This window comes from Lactuca saligna, chromosome 4, assembly GCF_052625555.1.
Source record: "Lactuca saligna cultivar CGN05327 chromosome 4, ASM5262555v1, whole genome shotgun sequence".
Taxonomy (NCBI): Eukaryota; Viridiplantae; Streptophyta; class Magnoliopsida; order Asterales; family Asteraceae; genus Lactuca; species Lactuca saligna.
Window position 1 is genome coordinate 123,455,427 of NC_136420.1, and position 20,113 is coordinate 123,475,539.

General features: G+C 34.6%; 1 long non-coding RNA gene across 7 annotated transcripts; it reads left to right on the forward strand.

The window, feature by feature from the left end:
* The first annotated feature begins 6,666 nt into the window (after positions 1–6,666).
* Positions 6,667–9,730, forward strand: LOC145042722 (uncharacterized). Of its 7 annotated transcripts, none has more exons than XR_013680734.1 (10): positions 6,667–7,045; positions 7,147–7,261; positions 7,325–7,381; positions 7,479–7,606; positions 7,916–8,383; positions 8,460–8,583; positions 8,754–8,821; positions 8,908–8,974; positions 9,078–9,329; positions 9,434–9,730. It is a non-coding gene; the product is annotated as an uncharacterized LOC145042722 (long non-coding RNA). The 7 variants fall into 7 exon arrangements; XR_013680731.1 differs by having other exon boundaries at positions 7,340–7,415; XR_013680732.1 differs by having other exon boundaries at positions 7,340–7,381.
* The last annotated feature ends 10,383 nt before the right edge of the window (positions 9,731–20,113 follow it).

The window sequence follows — 20,113 nt, forward strand, 5'->3', positions numbered from 1 at the left end:
TCTAAGTTCGAAATCAACAAAGGAGGGCTTGCTAGGGCCGAAAGTAACATCAAACTCCTCCCAACATTCTTTAAAACCGAAATCACAACTCAAGGTGAGTTTTATACCCATTCCTTTTCGGTTTTTATGAGTTTTATACGGGAGAATACAAGAAAATGTGTAGATCTATGTGTAAATGTATGCTATGTGTGATTTGATGCATGTATGTGTGTGTTATCATGTGTTTTGGGATTAATATGTTATCAAAAAGTGTGTAAAAACTGAGATCTAAGATATGAGAAAAAAAATAAACATAAATTAAGCTAATATACACTAATCAAGTCAAGAAAAATAGTTTATACGGTTAGGATGAACATGAGACCCATTTTTGGGCCTAAATTGTCAAAAATGCAAACTTGGGGTAAAAATAAACAAGTCACGGTTTCTGGAAGGTTAAAAGAGGCCAAAACAGTTTCCATAAATATTTTCCTGATTTTTAGAAAATTCTAAGGACTTAAAATGTAAATTTTTAACCTAATGGGCTAATTTTGGGCTTTTCGGCCCAATAAGCCTCAAAATGCGAAAATTTTACAAGTTGAAGGGCTGGAAATGAAATTTTCTGTAAAACAGGGAGTAATTAGCATAATAGAATGTTTATAAGGTTCAACAATGCTTTTCATTATCAAAAAGGACTAAAAATGCAAACTTTTTAGATTTTGTGCCAAAACTGTAAAAGTTGTGAAAAATGGATCCTTAACCGAGAATCACTATTGTAGAGGGGCTGAAGCTGCCAACTAAATAAACTTTGGGTTAAAATCGTGTTTTCATCAAATAAGTTATACAAAAGTGTCAAGAAAAGTTTTTTAAGGACTAAAAATGAAATTCTTTTATATAAAAGGACCAAAAGTGTTATTTTTATAAAAGGAAGAGTAATGAAAAGGGTCAAACTTTACTTACAAACAAATCAAATCAAGATACATGATCCGCGACTACCGATGAAAAGGAAAACAAATACACTCTCAATAACACATATCGTTACAAAACGAATTGATTCGGTCTCGAATCAATAACAGCACAAAATCGTTAAACCAAAGTAATTCGTTAATCACGGTAATTACAATCAGTTAATATACAAACTTTGGGCTTGAAAGTTTCAAATCATGCTTGTTGGGACTTGCTAGCCCATCAACGTGATCTTAGGGCCCAAAGGGATTATACTTACGTGATATTGGGCCTTCTATGACCCAATTCCACGTAAAAGGACTTTCAATAGCTTTAATGTGTTATTGGGCCCTAATGGCCCATTAGTACTGCTAGTGAGGTCGAGAAGTCAAATGCGAGTTGGGCCAAGTGTCTTTCGCATTCCCAATAACCTTGAATAACTCCAGGAAATAAAGGGGGCTTCGTACCCTCCTTTTTCCTCAGTTGTTGGGCTTATGAGAAATCAAGTAAACAGATTCATGGTGTTAATTATGAGAAATCAGGGTGGTTGGATTAAGTGAGTAGTACGGATGACGCCTTAAGGGTCGTTCGTAATTTGTAGTTATAAACTAGTCATTTCTTTAAATGCGTGTGTAACGACCCGTTCCCGGTATGTTAATTCATTGGTAATTGTTGTAAGTTTTGCATGAGGGACTCGGCGAGTTCATAGCCCGACTCGCCGAGTAGGGTCGCGACTTCGAGCACGCGTGAGCCGGGGACTCGGCGAGTCCATATCCCTGACTCGGCGAGTCCATCCGTCTGGGTGAAACCCTAAATCCCCAGGTTGCCCACTATTTAAGTCACCTTATAGCCCCATTCTCGCCTCCCTCACCCTGAGAACACTGTGAGAAAGAACCCTAATCCACCCTTGTGTGAGCTAAGTGTTTTGTGCCATTTTGTGAAGGTTTGAAGAAGGAGAAGAAGAAAGGAGCAAGGAGAAGAGGTGTAGTGCAAAGATCCAAGGGCAAATCTGAGTTATTTGAGGTATTTTCGGATTTCCCCTCTTGTTATATGCTTTAAACCTCTATTAGATCTCTCCTAGGATCTAGTTGATGCTTGTTCCAAGCCTTATGTTTGCATGAATGCCTTAATAAGTCGAGATATCTTTAGATCTGAATGATTGGGTGTTGTAGAGCCTAGATCTACTGCCTTTTTGGACTTACTTTGCATATTAACCATAGATCTACCCATTTTGTGCATCTTTTAGCCTTATTTCCCTTATTCATGAGGTTGTACACGTAAAGTTGGAAACTTTACGTGGTAAATCAGCTTATTGGACTCAGATCTATCAATTGTATGTGTTGGATTCAAACAAAATCGAGTAAAAATCAGTTGCATGGCGGCAACTCGGCGAGTCGGGAAGAACGACTCGGCGAGTTGGGTCGCGAGTTCCCGATTCCTTCATTTTTATCAGTGTCGAGTGGATCCAGTGAGTTAGAGAGTGGACTCAGCGAGTTGAGGGTAGACTCAGTGATGGAGGGACTCGGCGAGTTGTTCATACAACTCGGCGAGTCCAAGGCAATCTTCTTAAGATCAAGAACAACTCGTCGAGTTTGTTCATATGGCTCGGCGAGTCGGATGAAGATTGTCTGAGTTCTTGGATCGAGAGGGTACTCGTCTAGTCGATGCCACACTCGACGAGTAGCAGCGAGTAGAACTAAGAAGTGAGAGTAGGACTCGGCAAGTTGGGCGGCCCAACTCGGCGAGTCAGCCCAAAGAGAGTTGACTTTGACCAAGGGTAAAAGAGTCATTTTACCCCAAGCGCAGTGTTTAGTATTTGATTGAGTGTGTTTATGGACTTGTAGCCGAGGAGATTCAGGAGCAGCAGCCGTTAGCTTCCCGAGCCACACACTCAGCAGCCGGCTTACGAGGTGAGTTTCCTTCCAGTAGGAACGGGTCTAAGGCCACAATGCCGGCCCGTTCAGTTAGCAGTAGTTTCCGGATTTAGGTCCGATGCAGTAGCTAGTATGTTTGATGCCTTCGTGGCTCGAACAGGATTTGTGTGTTATGTTTTATGCGTTAAGTGTTATGTGTTCCGGGCTACGGCCCGATGTAGTATGCCGTATATGTGTTCATGTTAGTTGATGTGTTATGCTATGCCATGTTCAGTCAGTCAGTTCCGGACTTCGGTCCGATGCAGGGGACAAGGTCCCAGTCGGTTCCGGACTTCGGTCCGATGCAGTTAGTTCCGGACTTTGGTCCGATGCAGTTAGTTCCGGACTTCGGTCCGATGCAGGGGACAAGGTCCCAGTCAGTTCCGGACTTCGGTCCGATGCAGTTAGTTCCGGACTTCGGTCCGATGCAGGGGACAAGGTCCCAGTCAGTTCCGGACTTCGGTCCGATGCAGTTTCCGGGCTTCGGTCCGATGCAATGGGCGAGGCCCAATATGTGTTTATATGTTATTGTATGGTATGTGGTAGTTTGGGGGAGCTCACTAAGCTTCGTGCTTACAGTTTCAGTTTTGGTTTCAGGTACTTCCGCAAGCAAAGGGAAGAGCTCGGGGTGATAGCATCGCACACACCACAGCTTAGCTTTTATCCTGGGGATGGTTTTAGTTGTTTTGGATTTGATATAGTATGATACAGTTTTCCGCACAGTATTTTATTATGATTTGGGATACATCGCGTATGTTTTTATGTTATGATACCCATATTATGGTTTTGATTATATTGAAAAACGAAATTTTTAGGTCGTATTTTTGGGTCGTTTCAGCGTGATTGTAACGACTCACAAACCCTAATTAATCCAATGGCACCTGGGTAATCAAAACATTCGTCGTATCGGTATAACAATAAACAAGTCATGTAATTTACGTATTGGGGAATACAGCGGGTTTTCCCGGGAAGTTCAACATTCTCACTTGTGTGACGTATACAAAGTTCAACCCTTAAACATGCTTTGAAAATCAACAAGCATATTTACGGATCTTCACACTTTTTATAAACAAACATTTTTTTTCCAGAAAATATCGGATTTTCTGGGTTTTTCAAATTTCACCAAATCATTTTACCTAGGGCTGTAAACGAACTGAACGTTCGGCGAACCGTTCGTGAACTGTTCGACGGGAAGTTCGTTTAGGTTCATTTATTTAATAAATGAACGAACACGAACAAAAGTTATCGTTCGTTAAATTAAATGAACGAACATGAACAATGGTCTCATTCGTTCATTTATGTTTGTGAACGTTTGTTTATGATGTTCGTTTATGTTCGTTTGTTTAAGTTTATTTATATTCATTTATATTTAATTTTTTTTATAATATTGCTATATTATATGTTCGTTTATGTTCATATATGTTCAATTGTGTTTTTTTTATCTTTGTTCGTTTATGTTTGTTCGTTTATGTTCGTTTAGCATGTTCACGAACATAAACAAACGAACATGAACAAGATAATTTGATAAACAAATGAACATGAACAAGAATATCTCGTTCGTTTATCTGTTCGTGTTCGTTTGTTGTTCGGCTAACTTAAACGAACGAACATGAACAAGACCTTGTTCGTGTTCGTTTGGTTCGTTTACAACCCTAATTTTACCATAACATTACTTATGAACTCACCAACAATTTATATATTGACGTTTTCGAAAATAACTTGTATTCTCAGGTAACAGGTAAGCCGAAGAATAAGTATCAAGAAATGTCATGGTATTTTGCTTAAATTATCTGTCAGACAGTTTATGTTATGGATTTGTAATGTCTAAAACAATGTACTGAATGTAAACAATATCAGTTGTAATATTCCAATGCATGGTGATGAATTATGTTATGATTAATGTATATTCATTGTGAGGGTATTCAATTTGAGTCACAAGAGCCCTCGGACGTTTATGTTATGGATGTGTAATGTCTAAAACAATGTACTGAATGTAAACAATATCAGTTGTAATATTCCAATGCATGGTGATGAATTATGTTATGATTAGTGTATATTCATTGTGAGGGTATTCAATTTGAGTCACAAGAGCCATCGGACGTTTCCGCCGTCCGGTTCGAGGGTGTGACATTTCGGGAGATTTCTCTAAAAACTAAAAGCAAAAAATTAAGTATTAAAGTTGTGCGATTAAACTACATTCTAAATTAGATGAGGATAAAATTTTCAATTAAATTTAAAAATCAATGGATTATTAAAAAATAACGTAAATTTATCATCTCCCTAGATTGAATAACATGTCCGAAAAAGTAGGGAAATAGACTTATTAAGGTAATTAACTTTTCAGTTTTTTCATATCTGGGTAAGTATTTTTTTTACACATCTAGGTTAAGAACTTTTGGAAGTGTTCAAATATGACAATTATGATCGGTTGTCGTGGGTTACATCCTGTCGTAATGGTCAGATATGAACACTGTCAAAAAGTTCATCTACATGTGTAAAAAAAAAGATAGTTAACCAGATATGAACAAACCGAAAAGATAAGAGTAAATTACATTAATGATCCTTATGGTTTGGGTAATTTGTGTGTTTGGTCCCTTATTTATTTTTTAATTCAAATAATACTTAATATTTTTTTGTGCGTTTGGTTCATATCTTACCTCAAAAGACTATTGTCTCATTTTTAATTTAATTTTTAATTAATTTTCTTATTTATATATTTATTTTTTCTATATTTATTTTTTCTATATTTAAAAAAATTAATAGACCTCGCATATCTGTGCTTCCTCACCCTAAACGCAAAACTACATTTGAAAATTTTAAGTTGCATCTCTCCAATCATCATCGCATCTCTCATCATCTTCAACTTCTATTTCTTTTCCATCTTTAGTGACATCGACGTCTTTACTATTCCGTCTTTTTCGGTCATTCAACTCCGGTGAACCAACACCACAATTCTTCTACTGGGTTGCGGTGGTGTAAATTTCAATAAAGAGACAGTGGGTTGTGGGTGAGGAGATACATATATGTGTGGTCTATTAATTTTTTTTAAATATATATAAAAAATAAATACATAATTAAGAAATTTAATTAAAAAGTAAATTCAAAATGGCACAATAGTCTTTTGAGGTAAGACGTGGACCAAACGCATAACAAAAATAGACAGTAGGGATCATCCGTGTTAAAAAATAAGTTAGAGATCAAACGTACAAATTACCCAAACCATAGGGACCATTCGTGTAATTTACTTTTACCTATTCGGTTTGTTCACATCTGGATAACTATCTTTTTTTGCACACATCTAGATAACCAACTTTTTGGAAGTGTTCACATATAACCATTATGACTGGCTATGACCAGATGTGACCTGCTACAGCCGGTCATAATTGTCGTATGTGAACACTTTCAAAAAATTCATTACCTAGATGTGTACAGAAAAAAAATTATCCATATATGAACAAACCGAAAAATTAATTACCTTAATAAGTCTATTTCCCAAAAAATTAATAATTTAAGCATGGATTGACAGGAAAGCTTAATCTTAGAATTTTTTTCTTTTTATATAAAGCTAAATGTCTTTTTATTTATATTCGAACTTTTAATTATAATAACTTTTTAATTTTATTGATTTAATATATATATATATATATATATATATATATATATATATATATATATATATATATATATATATTAAAGTTGTGATAGATTTCAACAGTAAACTGTTGAAAATCTATCCAACTATGGTCCCTCTAATTTTGTTACCAATTTTCTCTCCATTTTAGTTTAATTAGAGGGGGTTTTTTTGTAAAAATTTTAAACCGCTTTCAACATGTCCAATGCTTGATGCGTTCTTCTCTTTCTACGTGTTTCTCTCTATGATTCCACCTTTCTTTTGTCCAATACAAAACTTCCATATATCTACCACCGACTTCATCTCCATCCTCCAACACTCGCCGTCTCGGATGAGCAACCCCATTTCTTCACCTCACCCTCGCACTGACGATCTCCTCTCCTTCTGCGAAAGAATTCTCTCTAGAAATTCATTAATCAACCATCCGGGGTCGACGTCCCACCGACGGAGACGAGGCAGACGATCACCCCACCCCGACAACTAGTTACAAAGGTGTAGAAGAGGATGCCACCATCGCCACCGCCTCCATCATCGTTGCCATCATCCTAATTCATGAGCCCTAATTTCCCCTTTATCAAAGGTAATTGATATTAATTAGAGATCACCGTCACCGACAGCTTCTTCTCACCTCCTGTTCTTCAATTTTGGTTTATAATTTGTTTGATTAATTGTTTAAATTAGATGGTTTGAATCAAATATATATGGCATTCCTGATATTTCCTTCATCTGCTCCGTCGTCGGCTCTTGATTTCAACCCTTGATTCGGTGAATTCCTCGGCTTCCACGACAAAAACAGGTGACATCGGCCACCCAATGTCAAATTCATCTTCAAACTAAAAAGTATTACTTTTAAATTTAGTTTTCATGCATACAGATGGAATCCATAGGGGAGGTTGGGGATACACTGCGGCGATGGGTTTTTGTTTCTAAGGCTCCATCATAATCTTTATGTATGCTTAGTATTTTTTTTATTGATTTCGTATTAATATGGTACTGGTTTTTGGTCGCATCAGTGGACCGGTGATACATTAAGAGAAGTTAATGCAATGGTTTGGAAGAGGAAACATCTCCGACCATTTGTTGTTGTAGTTGCTGATATGAAGCCTGAAACTTTTCTCAAGGATCTTCACCGATAGAATATGTAAGATTGTTTTCAATGATTGAAGGGATTAGTATTAGTTGTAGACTACGATTGATGAACCAAAATCGTTAGTAGTGTTTCCTTTATTAAGAATCTGTCAAGAGTAAACTTTTTAAACGTTTGTGATGGATTGAGAATCAGTTAGCATGAACTCACCATGTGATTTCAATAATGCTACATAATCTTCAGTAACTTCATTCTATTTGCCCTAAAACATATCCATGTATTTGTTACTTTCATATTGCCATTTTGTTGCCTCAATATATAGAAGACGACCTAATTTTATCTGCTTTTACATTTGACTTCCAGATAAGCAATGATCGTGGAGTAGGTGGAAAATGCTATGGCTTTGTTACTTTCACAAATCCCCGATCTGCAGTTGATGCTATCAATGATATGGATGGAAGGGTATTCATATAAAATTATATTTGGTCACATCTTAATGTCTTTCTTTCTTTTAGCTTTTTCAATCTTCTGAATCGATTGATTTGTTTCAAACTGTTGAGAGAGAAACTATGGTCGTGGTAGAGATAGGTGTAGAGACCTTGATCAAGATAAAGAAAGGGGATATGAGCGTGCATGTGATCTTGATCGGTCTCGCAACCGTTTCATTGATAGAGACACTGACAGAGACAGAGATAGGGTCAGAGACAGGGGACATGAAGGTGATCAAGCATGGGAAAATGATAGGGATCAAGAGAAGGAGATAAGAAGAAGTGACATTCATCATAGGAGTGGAAACAAGTATAAAGATCAAACAACTAAATTGCAAAATGGGTAAGATTACCATTTTACCCTTTTAGCAAAATACTATATTTGTGTTCCCATACCAAATTGATGTATGTTTATGCAGTTCTGATTTCAATGATCGACATAGCAGAGAGCATCCATCGGGGTCAAGTGATGGAGATCATGATCATCATGCTGCAAAACAACTCAACGTTTCACGCCAAAAAATAGAAGAACTTCAGAAAGAGGTTTGAGTTTTTGCTTTTCAAAATGCTTTTATCTATATGATAATGATAATTAATTGTTTTCGTTTAAACAAAAAAATAATAGTTAATTGTGGTGCTTTTTACACAGTATTAGTAAGTTTGTGCTTTATGTTTTACTGACTTGTGTTAATATTAAACTTGCATTTCATAAGTTTATCGAATGGAAGAGCTTGTAGAAGAGAAAGGTGATGATGTATCTAAGCTGCAGGAAAAGTCACAGGTCTTATAATTAACAACCTCATAATAAACAAAAAATTACAATTCTACCCTCCATCAGTTTATCATGATCTTTATTTTTTGTTATAGAAACTAGAGGATGCACTTGCATCTGCTAAAAAAACTCACTTCAAATCGCAAGAAACAGTTGATTAAGGTGATTCCCTTTAATTCCTTTTTTTATTTTTTATTTTTATTTTGGTGTATTCATGTTGTATAATTCTTTTTTTTTTTTGGCATTGCTGGACACATGAAAAAAGACAAGTCCGTTTGGATTTTTCTTGACAATTAACAATACATCCCACATCATGTCTTCTCCAAACATAAACAAAAACATGAAACAAAGCCACTTTCATGGCTCATTCCAGATATTGGTGCACAGGCAATGGCTCAATATTCGTGGAGTTGATTGGTGTTATTACAAGAGGTTGTTTCCACTGATGTGTGTTGCTTGAAATCCGTGTGTTGCTTGAAATCCATGCACCAGCTTCAGCTTCCGGAAGAGAGCAAAAGTAACCTCTTATTTCGCATCTACGTTGGTTAAAAGCAATGACGATAAACGATGCACTAATTTGTATTCCCAATTTCTTATTTATTTTATTGTTTTGTATTGCAGAACTTATGGATCATATTTGTGGCTAAAAGAAACCAAAAAAACATACAGTTGGAAGAAATTTCCGAGAATGATCGATGCCTATAGCATCAATTTACAACCGTTGTCATGGCTTTATAGGACAACTTCTATTTTTATGTAAACAAATGTAAGTATATTGCTATTATGAGAAAAGTATTGTAAGGATGTTGCATTTATGTTTATAGAAATGTAACTACATTGTTACTATAGGTAAAGAAATGAAAAAAAAAAAAATATGACTCGTGCAACGCACGGGATACTTTACTAGTTAAAATAAAATATATGTTAATTGTTTTTATCTTTATTAAATCAATTATGTAAATTATAATATTATCTTATTATTAATATAGTTTTTGTTTATTATGTTTATTATATTTGATTTTATAATTTTTTAGTTGTTTATTATTTATTTACTATTTTATTTGAATATATGATTTAAGGTTTTAATTTAAATTAAGAAAAATATGTTACCATGATTCAAACATGTGTATCAATCAAAAAATGGATTTAAAAATTAAAAAAAAAAAAAAAAGATAACTAACTCATTTTACATCATGGGTCATCAAATATAATATTATCATATCAATTATAATAGAAATATTTCATGTATATATTTATTCATCTTTCATACAGAATACCTCGTCAGAGTACCCTTCATTTACTGTTACTTTACGAAATGGAAACGATTGACAAGCTCATTGGAATATACGTGTGTTAATACCATGATGTCAACCGTAACCGAAGGGGTAACTATAAATTTTGTCTAACCATGCTCAAAATGTTTAATATCATATCAATTTGGAAGCAACCATGATACTCATTTCAATAGCTAGCCAATATTAAATAGGTGCTAATATAGATACACTACTACAAAAAAGTATATAGGACCTGCTAGTTAGGCTTGCACAAAAAAACCAGTGGCCGAACCGAAAACCGGTTCACCCTTGAACTGGTCCACCGTTGAACCGATCCGATGTCGAACCGAACCACCGGTTTGTAGTAATTAGGACTTCTAGCCATTCGAACTGGTTTATGCTGAACCGATCTAGAAAACCGGTTTTGAACTAATTTTGAATCGGTTATGAACCGGTCTTACAAATTAAACATGCATATATTAGTCATGATATCCTAAGAAACAAAGCAAACATTGTAAAAAAGAAGTAATTCCGTCTGATTTTTTTTGAAATGGTTCACCGAACCGGTTTAGGAACCGATTTATGGTGAACCGATTTAAGGTGAATCGGTTTGTACTGAACCGAACCGGTTTGTATAGGTTTGAATTATTTTGGTGGTGAACCGATTTTGACTTCGTTGACCAGAACCGAACTGGTTTTTTGAACCGGTCCGGTTAAAAAAAAACGGTTTGTGCATGCCTAACACCTAATTAGCACCCGGTTTTGAAAACAAAAGATTATATTAGATGAAAATTGGGGCTTTTAATTGACCTGATTTAGAAAAAGTGGTCGGGTTTTATTCTCCTTAGATGACCCATTTTTAGAGTTCATAGGCCCTAGTTCTAACAACCATTCTTTTTTTAGCTCATAAATCAACACCAACCAGGTTTTATAGGACTACATATTAACAACTTTAATATGCTCAACACACTAATTATTCTCAACTAATTTTTTGGAAATCAATATTCTTCTGCTGGTTTCAACAAACTCCTACAATTATAAATTGTTTTCACCATTACCTGTAATACCTGGTTCCTGGTACATATTTAACTTATAATTTATTCTATTTTATAGAGCAACTCGACTAGTTGGGAGCCCCAAACTCGTCGAGAAGAAATCATAAGGGCCGCGTATTTTAAGTGACCTATTCGACGAGTTGGGAGGCCTCAACTCAACGAGTAGGCTGGCAGATAGGGAACCCTAATTTCCGGGATTTACAACCTATTTAAACACCTTAATCCCAAGGTGTTGGCCTCATTTCCAGCCTCCAAGTCCCTAACCCTAAATCTCGAAACCTTAAAGCTACTTGGAGTGATTGTGAGCCATTTTGAGTGTTTTTGGTGTGTGTTGAAGCCATCGGAAGAAGGAAAAGCTTGAAGATACAAGAAGGAGCTTATAGGTTCAGAATCCTTGTCTCATCCACGACACTTTTCTGGTATAAAGCTTGAACATTGCCTTATAGTTCAGTAGATCTCCTTTTAGAATTATTTTGCTTGGTTTTGTCCGAATATCATGGTCCCTGGGAGTTGGACGTCCCAAATGGGTTAACACTTCAGATCTAGGCTCTTAAGGGGTTTTCATGGCATAAAGGTGCCAACTTTATGGCCATGGAAGTCCCATGAAACCTTTAGACCATCATTTTGGCCTGTTGGAGCTTCTAATGGCCATGCATGTAAAGAAATCTGGAAGTTTACGTGATCTTTCGGTCCCTAGAGTCCAGATCTATGACCTTATGGTCTATCTTGTAGTTTTGGTGGTTTTTGGATGAAGAGTTTGGCATTTGTGGGTTAGGGTTTGAGCTTAATCTCTTTAGGAAGGGTATTAATGGGTAAAGTTGGAAACTTTACCCTTTTAGAGGCATTTCCAGTCCAGATCTGGAGCATAGGGTTTAGATCTGAAGAATAAGGGCTTAATGTGTTAAGAAGGGACTAATAAACTAAAAAAATCGACGAGTTCATGGAGGGACTAGATGAGTTGATTGGAAATGTCCTGATTCTGATGAAAAGTAAGAACTCGGCAAGTTGAGGGAAAACTTGATGAGTTGACTCGGGATATCACAATTCTATGATTTATGGAAACTCGTCGAGATGAGGGATAACTCGATGATTTGAGTCAACTCAAAGTGTTGACTTTGACTTTGATCTTGACTTTGACTTTGACCATAGTTGACCCTAAAGGGTTATGAGTATGAAATGGTATCTAAGGGGTTGTTTTGGTTCAAGGAGTGAGTAGAGTTGATTCCAGGACAGAGACGTTTTAGCAATCATCCGACATTGGAAGTGAGTTTTCCTCCTGTTTGGTCGGGTCGAAGGCACCAATGCTAGCCCATATTTATGATTGTATGTAGTCCGGACTAAGGTTCGATGTCGGGAAGTGCTGATGTGTGTTTATATGTTTTCCAGATTACGATCCGATGCCAGGCGATACCCGAGGAATGTTTGTATGATTGATGTCTTCGTGATTCTTGCATGTGTCTATATTTGTATGTTCCAGATTACGGTCTGATGTCAGGCAATGCCCGAGGAATGTTTATATGCTTTCCGGATTACGGTCCGATGCTGGGTGGGGCCCGAGGAATGTTTATATGTTTATGTTATATGATTATTTTATGTGTATTTGTTAATATGATTATATGTATACTGAGTTTTGCTCGATGTCGGGCAGGGCCCGATGCTGGACACTGTCCGATGTCGGGCGGGGCCCACGATATCTTTATAGGTGATTATGTGATTATATGTATGGTATATGGTAGTTTGGGGAAACTCACTAAGCTTCGTGCTTACAATTTTCAATTTTTGTTTCAGGTACTTCTGGTAGTAAAGGGAAGAGCTCGGGATGACTGCATCTCACACACCATGATGTTTTTATCCTGGGATGTTTACTCCAATATATTTGACATATGTTTTGATATGGATATACCGTTTAAGATGTTTTGAGATACTATGACTTATGTTTTGACGAAATGATTTTAAGAGCTATGGTTTATATATGATTTCAAAATGAAATTTTTCGTTCTGAAAATTTTAGGATGTTACATTACCTCCTTACCATTTTTTGCATGTTACTGTATCCTCATCAAGTTTCACATCATTTTCCAAAGGTATGCCGATTACTCTTCTACTTATGTTATTTTGTTTATCTTATAAGTTTCCATTTCTAAGTTTTATTTTGTTAAAGCATTTCTAGTTTTTTGTGTTACAAGATTACCTCTATGCAATCTTTTCACATTACAACTTCACCTTCAGTTTGCATTTCACTTTCAAAGGTAATGTGATTACTCTTTATATATTTTATTAGTTGGAATTTTTAAGTTGTTGTTTTTGTAACATCCTGAACTTCGCAGGTAAATTTCAAACCCCTTCTCTTTTGTAAGTTTCAAATTGTAGCCCTGGGATGTTGAGTTGGGCCATGAGAAGTATAAGGACTGAAGTTGCCACTTTGAGTCAAAAGGGAGTATCCTCAGCGTACATAAGGGTACATTGAGCATACTAGGTGCGTCCAAGCTTTTGATTCGAAGTCGTATGATTCCAAATTTTTGTCCAATTGAAACTTAGGTGATGAGAATCTTTCCTTATTTGGAAAATTTGTGACACTACCACAAATATCATAATTAAGAATCACATCCATTTCAATATTGCTAATAATAGAAACATACAAACATCAATTTTCACAAATGTCATTGCATGGATATAAATAAGACAAAACCAAAATTTATTTTATTTATAAAAATGCGTAAAAACTTTTCCTTACAATCGCAATTACAAATGAAAACTATGTAAACATTCCTAAGCAATCTATCCTAACTCTTAAGTAGCGGCTTAAAAATCCGATCATCAAACCATGCGATCGAAATCCATTTCTTCGTGATCAGACTCAACTCACTGTTCCTTTTAAGTTTCCTTTCTTTTATTCGATCCTAAAAAACATCAAAATGTAATCTTATCACATCATGTATTAAGAATCTACAAATAGGAACTTAATAGAGTTAGATAGTGGATTTACATGAAGCAGAGTCATACATCTTGACTCTCCCATCCTTGCGATCTTTCAGGTATATATGGTAGCTTCACACCCAATACCCCTTCTCTTGGCAGTAGAAACAAACAGACTCTTTTGGAACAACACATAGGACAATTTCAGATTCATCCTTTCTCTTTACCATTTGGTCAAACGGTTTGACCTCGGCCAATCCCTTTCCATTGGGAAGAGAAGACTTTTCTGGACTTCCAGTGTTGTTGTTGTCAATGTCCATGGAAGTTTGGGAGGTTGATCTTCCCAACAAATTTCCTTGACCAATGTGCTAAATCATCACTGATTTAGCAGCAATAAGCAAATAGGTAAGATCAATAAGGGTCACGTCATGGTCCATCATATTGTACTCTCTAATGACCTCACTATATGATTCGGGAATGATTGAAGAACCAAGTCAACAACCAACTACCTTGAGACAATGACACCCAACATTCCCAACTTGTCAATGTGTGACTTCATCTCCAAGACGTGTGCACACACAAACTTTCTATTTTCATGTTTACTTGCCAATAGAGCTTGGGTGACCTTGAACTTTTCAAGTCTTCAAACACGTGGGTCAGGGAGAACTATTGGAGGAGGTGGAGGAAGTGAAGCATGATTTCCATTTCCACGATTCAATTGTGGAACATCTCCTTCAAATGGAAAGCTTTTTCCAAAGGATTCGAGAATACCATAGTCATTTGACATCTTGATTGTTATGTGATAAGAATCCTTTATCTAACACCCAAATGAAATATCAAGGCTAGGATCCAACACAATATTCTACCATTCGGAAGAGGGATGTCGTAATCCAATTGCAAGATATTTGTCGGTAGGTAAATGACGATTTACCAATTTTACCACGAAAAACGAAAAGAATTTAAGTTTTAAATAAACTGAAACTCTTGGATCTTTTGAGATTCATTGAACTTTTCAATGGCGTGTTTAATCTCGATTATTCCCTTCAAGTTTGTGACTGGGATGTCAAGGATCACAAACAAGGTGTGGATAACCATGCAAATTAGTTTAGTACTATCAATGTCGATCACCACCCAATCAATATGTCGGTTAACCACACACACTCTATTGATCAATGATAATCTTACGAGAAACCCATTGTCATCCTTCATTGGTCTCATATTAGTGTGTCGGTTAACCACAAACGCTCCACTAACTACCAACAAGGTGCAATGTGCAATTTCATGGATTAGCACTAATTCCACATTTTTCCTAAAGTAACTAAGATTTGGGAATTCGTAAAAATGTTTAGTTACTTCGTATTTCATTATACTTATAATGGAAGGTTGTGTCCTATCCTACCCGTTCGGCTAACGACCATCCACTAATCAAGAGTGTGGTAGGTAAGAGTAGATACCCATTCATTCGACATTTTATAGGCAATTTCCTTAAACACCCCTTATAGATCAGCTTCGTGAATGAGGCCTACTAACGGTAAGACTGACTCTTTACTTATACATATATTATATTAGACTTTTAATTTTATAGTATAAGAGTGTATTTTACACTTTTAAAATACTAGATGGTTTAAACTATTAATAAATTAGACTTCTAATTTGATTAATCTTAAACCATATTATTATGGATTTGATAATTATCTCTTTTAATTAAACATTTAATTAATTTAATAAAACCATAAGGGGGTAATTTGAACTATTCAAATATTAGGGTTTTAGAATTTAATATTTCAAAACTAAAACCTTTTTAATAAATCTTTAAATTCCAACACTTAAGGACAAGTTTTGAAACCTTTCAAAACATTAGGGTTTAACTATTTAAATTTCAAAAACTAAAACTTTTAAGTTCAAATTTAAACTATAAAACCTAAAGGGTGTAATTTGAAACTTTTCAAACTTACTAGGTCAAATATTTGACTCAAAATAATCCTATATTATCCATATTTAACCAAATCCACCATTTTTGATAAGGATAAACATACCAATCATAAAAATCGATTTTAGACAATAAAAACGAGTTTTGGTAGTTATCTTCATCAAAATCTGGCAAGAAAATCAAAATTTCCGGCAACATAACCCTAGACTCACTGATGGACTCGACAAGTTCATGCAACTCATCAAGTCCACTAATGGACTCGCCGAATCGGACCAATCAGACAACAAATTTCGACTTTTTGATCCTTTAGCAGTTCACTTTTGCATCTATTCAACTAGAAAAACGACCTAGTCTCTAATACCATTGTTGGGTTATGAGCATAACATCAGTCCTATGGTGTACATGCAATCCTAATTGCTTTGATCTAGGTTTTTCTAGTTTGAACATACAACATTGAATACCAAAGCACAAACCCTAAAACTAGCATACCAAATCCGAAAATCACATAGGATTAGGGTTAGAAACATTAATGTAGCAATAACAATCACAATCCTTCGTGATCTTGACTTCTGAAATACTAATGCCTCAAATGTTGCACATCTAATGGAGTCACAAACACCACTAGCAATAAGGAAGAACAAAGGAGAGTGGAGAGGCTTCAAAAATGTCGAAGGGTTCTCTTAGAAGGTTAGGGACTTTTTTTGGGAGCCTTTAGGGTTCCTTTTATAGTTAGGCTTCTAGGGTTATCAACTTGGAAACCCTAATTTCCTTACTTAGGCCCTAAGTAACATATGAACTCCTTATTGGACAAGCGTTAGACGAAATCCTTATGGACTCTCATAGAGATTTCTCCCACCCTATACCAATAAGGTCCATGATCCCAAACTATAAATATTACTGATTTACATAATCAGTCCCCGTGAATTTAATCTGTCTCTTTTAATCACCAAATTAATTTCTGATCAATTAAATAATATGATTTCTCAATTAATATATTATTCTTATAATATTTTAATAAACCATAATTATCCTATTTCTCCATAATTCATCCTATCAGTTGCTATGGTGAAGGCAACTCAAAAGGACCATGCTCATAATCGGGTCAAGTACATACCAAAATAATTATGAGCTTAGACACCTAATCCAACAAAAGCATGTGTCTTAAAGTATTAAAGACCCATCCGGTAAAGGGATAAAGTAAGAGGCATATAAACTAGTTGTGAGCTTTTTTTCTCTTGATCAAACCATATACATGCTCTCTTCTTCCTCTTTCTCTTTATCTTAAAGGTTTAACTTCTTATTAGATGGAAAATAATACTTGCAAACTCTCTTTAACTTAGTACTTGGGTGTAACTTAAATCTTAAGAATGTTTTTATTATTACAAGAAGATGACTAACATTTTATCAAGTTGAAAAATTATTGGTATTCCTAACTAAGGTGGAGCTTCGCTCTACATTCTTAATTAACTTCTAACCTCCCAATTGGAACTAAAGTCTTCAAATGTTGTATTCTTTTATTCCTATGGTTATTTTAATCTTTCTATATTTGTAAAATAATCTCTAGTGGGTAAACTTGTTTTAATTTATTCAAATCTAAAATTGTTTCTATTGCTAATAACGATATTTTTGACACTATAATTAAACTACTTTTGAATAAAACCCAACAAAATCATCTTAAGTTATATACATGATATGGATAAACTAAAGTTAAAGTTAAACCTAAAAGCTTTCACAGCCATTATCGATAGGCCATGTACACATGAATAATTCCAACCTCTTTCTTCATAACCTACCTTGCAAACTTCAAAAAGACATTGTTTACATTTGATTTTGTTTTCGAATCAACATCCCCTTTGTCCAATTTCCTCTTCACTGGAAACATACTGTCCAAATGAGTGATAACCCTAAAAATGGAAGAAATCAACTCGTATTAATGGAAAATGATCTCTCGATGCTTTCGAAAGCTAAGATCTAACGAATTACAATATGATGGGCGCCAATTTGAGGTAGAATTATGTAGGAGGGGGATAGAGTTAAATTTTATTTAGAAGATATTAAGCAAATGGTTTATTTAGAAACAATAAAATAAATAAATAAGCTGGTAAATCGATCATTTTCTATGTCTTTTAATTATATTAATCAAAAGGACAAACCACAAGATTTTGAAAGTCGTGTGCATTTCCATCATTGTCCTTAAGTTCTTAAGTAGATACTAGAAATTAAAAGAATAATAATAAAATAAAATAAATCATTTCTCGAATTTTGTCTAAAAATTATCATAAAAATATTTACTGAAAATTTTAGGAAAATGTCAACAATTAGAGGCGTTCGTTTGGATGGATCGGCTCGATTCAATCTGATCCAATCAAGTTAATCCAAATTGATTCCAGTTTTCAAAATATTGATCCAAATAGTCCAAACAAAATTTAAATTCGATCCGATCCAATCCAATTACAATTCGGTTGGATCGGTTTTTATAATTCGGTTTTCAAAAACCAAAACATTCTAAAACAACATATAATTATAATATTACCCAATTTTACAGAAGAAGTAAAAACAAATAACTTGGTTGTGATTTAAAATTTATTAACAACTACTAAGAAAATATATTATAGTTTAATATTTTATAGATAAAAAACTTTTGAGAGAAAATACATATATATGTTTTGTATTAGATGAAACTTTTTTAACCTATTAGAAAAAATATATTACAAAATTAATAATTATAGATATAATAAAAATAAATAAATAATAAGTTGGTATTCGGTTTTTTTGGACTATTCTGTTCTTATTTATAAACCAAAACTAATCCGAAATCCAAAATAATAATTCGATTTTATTGAAAACCAATCCAACGACCTGAATATTCGAACCAAATAGTACGATCCATATTGTCCAATTGGGTAATTGGATTTTATCCAAATAATAAATAGACCAACGATTAGTAGTTTATTTGTAGGGAAAAAAAAAACAAAAAAACAAATTAACCCTACATAGGATGGTTGAAAAAGGTTAATGGTTAGTGCTCCCATGTGTTTGCAGCTGGAATATGGGAACTTTGTATTTAAATGGAAGTCTGGCCAGAAGCCCCACATTTCAACTTCGCCCGCATTTTATAACAAACGTGGCATCTGGTCGATAAATTTTGGTAGCAAATTATCAACAATATTGATTACTGTTATTATTAATGTTAATAAATTATAATAAGTATTACTAATAATACTACAATAACTATGAAAATATTATTATAACCATTTACTATACTTTTATACAAAAGACAACTGTTTGAAAGGGTAAACACTGTGGGTGTAAATGATATTATAAATATGCCAAATTGACACTTCCTTTTAAAAACAAGTACCTATTTAATAGCATCATTGCTCATTCATAATTCATAATTCATATTCATAATACATAAGAGAAAAAAAAAATAAAGGAAACTATTTGGTGGTTGAGTAGCCGCCACCTGTCATAGACCAAAAACTTTTTATTTTCATATAATATGGTTTCGAGTTTCGACACCTTTGTTATCTTTCAACATTACTGGACGAGACTTTCTTCTTCCAAATAACCACTATGTCCATTCATAAGAATTATAACTGAAAAGACTTGAGCATGAGTTTTGTGACACAGATGTAGACCCTATGTAACGAGTTGTACAAAAGTACCTATATTAAATTATAGTAATATACTAATTAAGAAACTTATTTTTGAATGCAAAATACTAATTAAGATATTAGAAATGCTAAAATGAACAATTATAATTAACCATCTCCTTTGTAATTTTATCAAGCCTAAGATCTACGTATAACATACTTTACTATTTTTCTTTTAATATTTGCACAAACTTGGTAATCGATTTAAAAGGAAACTCACACATTCACTTTTTTTCCCAATGAACACCATGAAAAAGGGATTTGTGCATTAGTGCCAGGTATGGAGATTGAGATCTTTACCCTAAAAGAGCAACCCAAAGTGTTAGTGGTAACTACTAAAGTAGAACCTTTAGTGGTTAATAAATACAGAGGGAAAAAAAAAAAAAAAAGGAGTGGTTGCTGTTTAGTGCTACACAGAAGTTGTTTCTTTTTCTAAACTACATTTAGTACAAAATAACGAGCTTAAAATA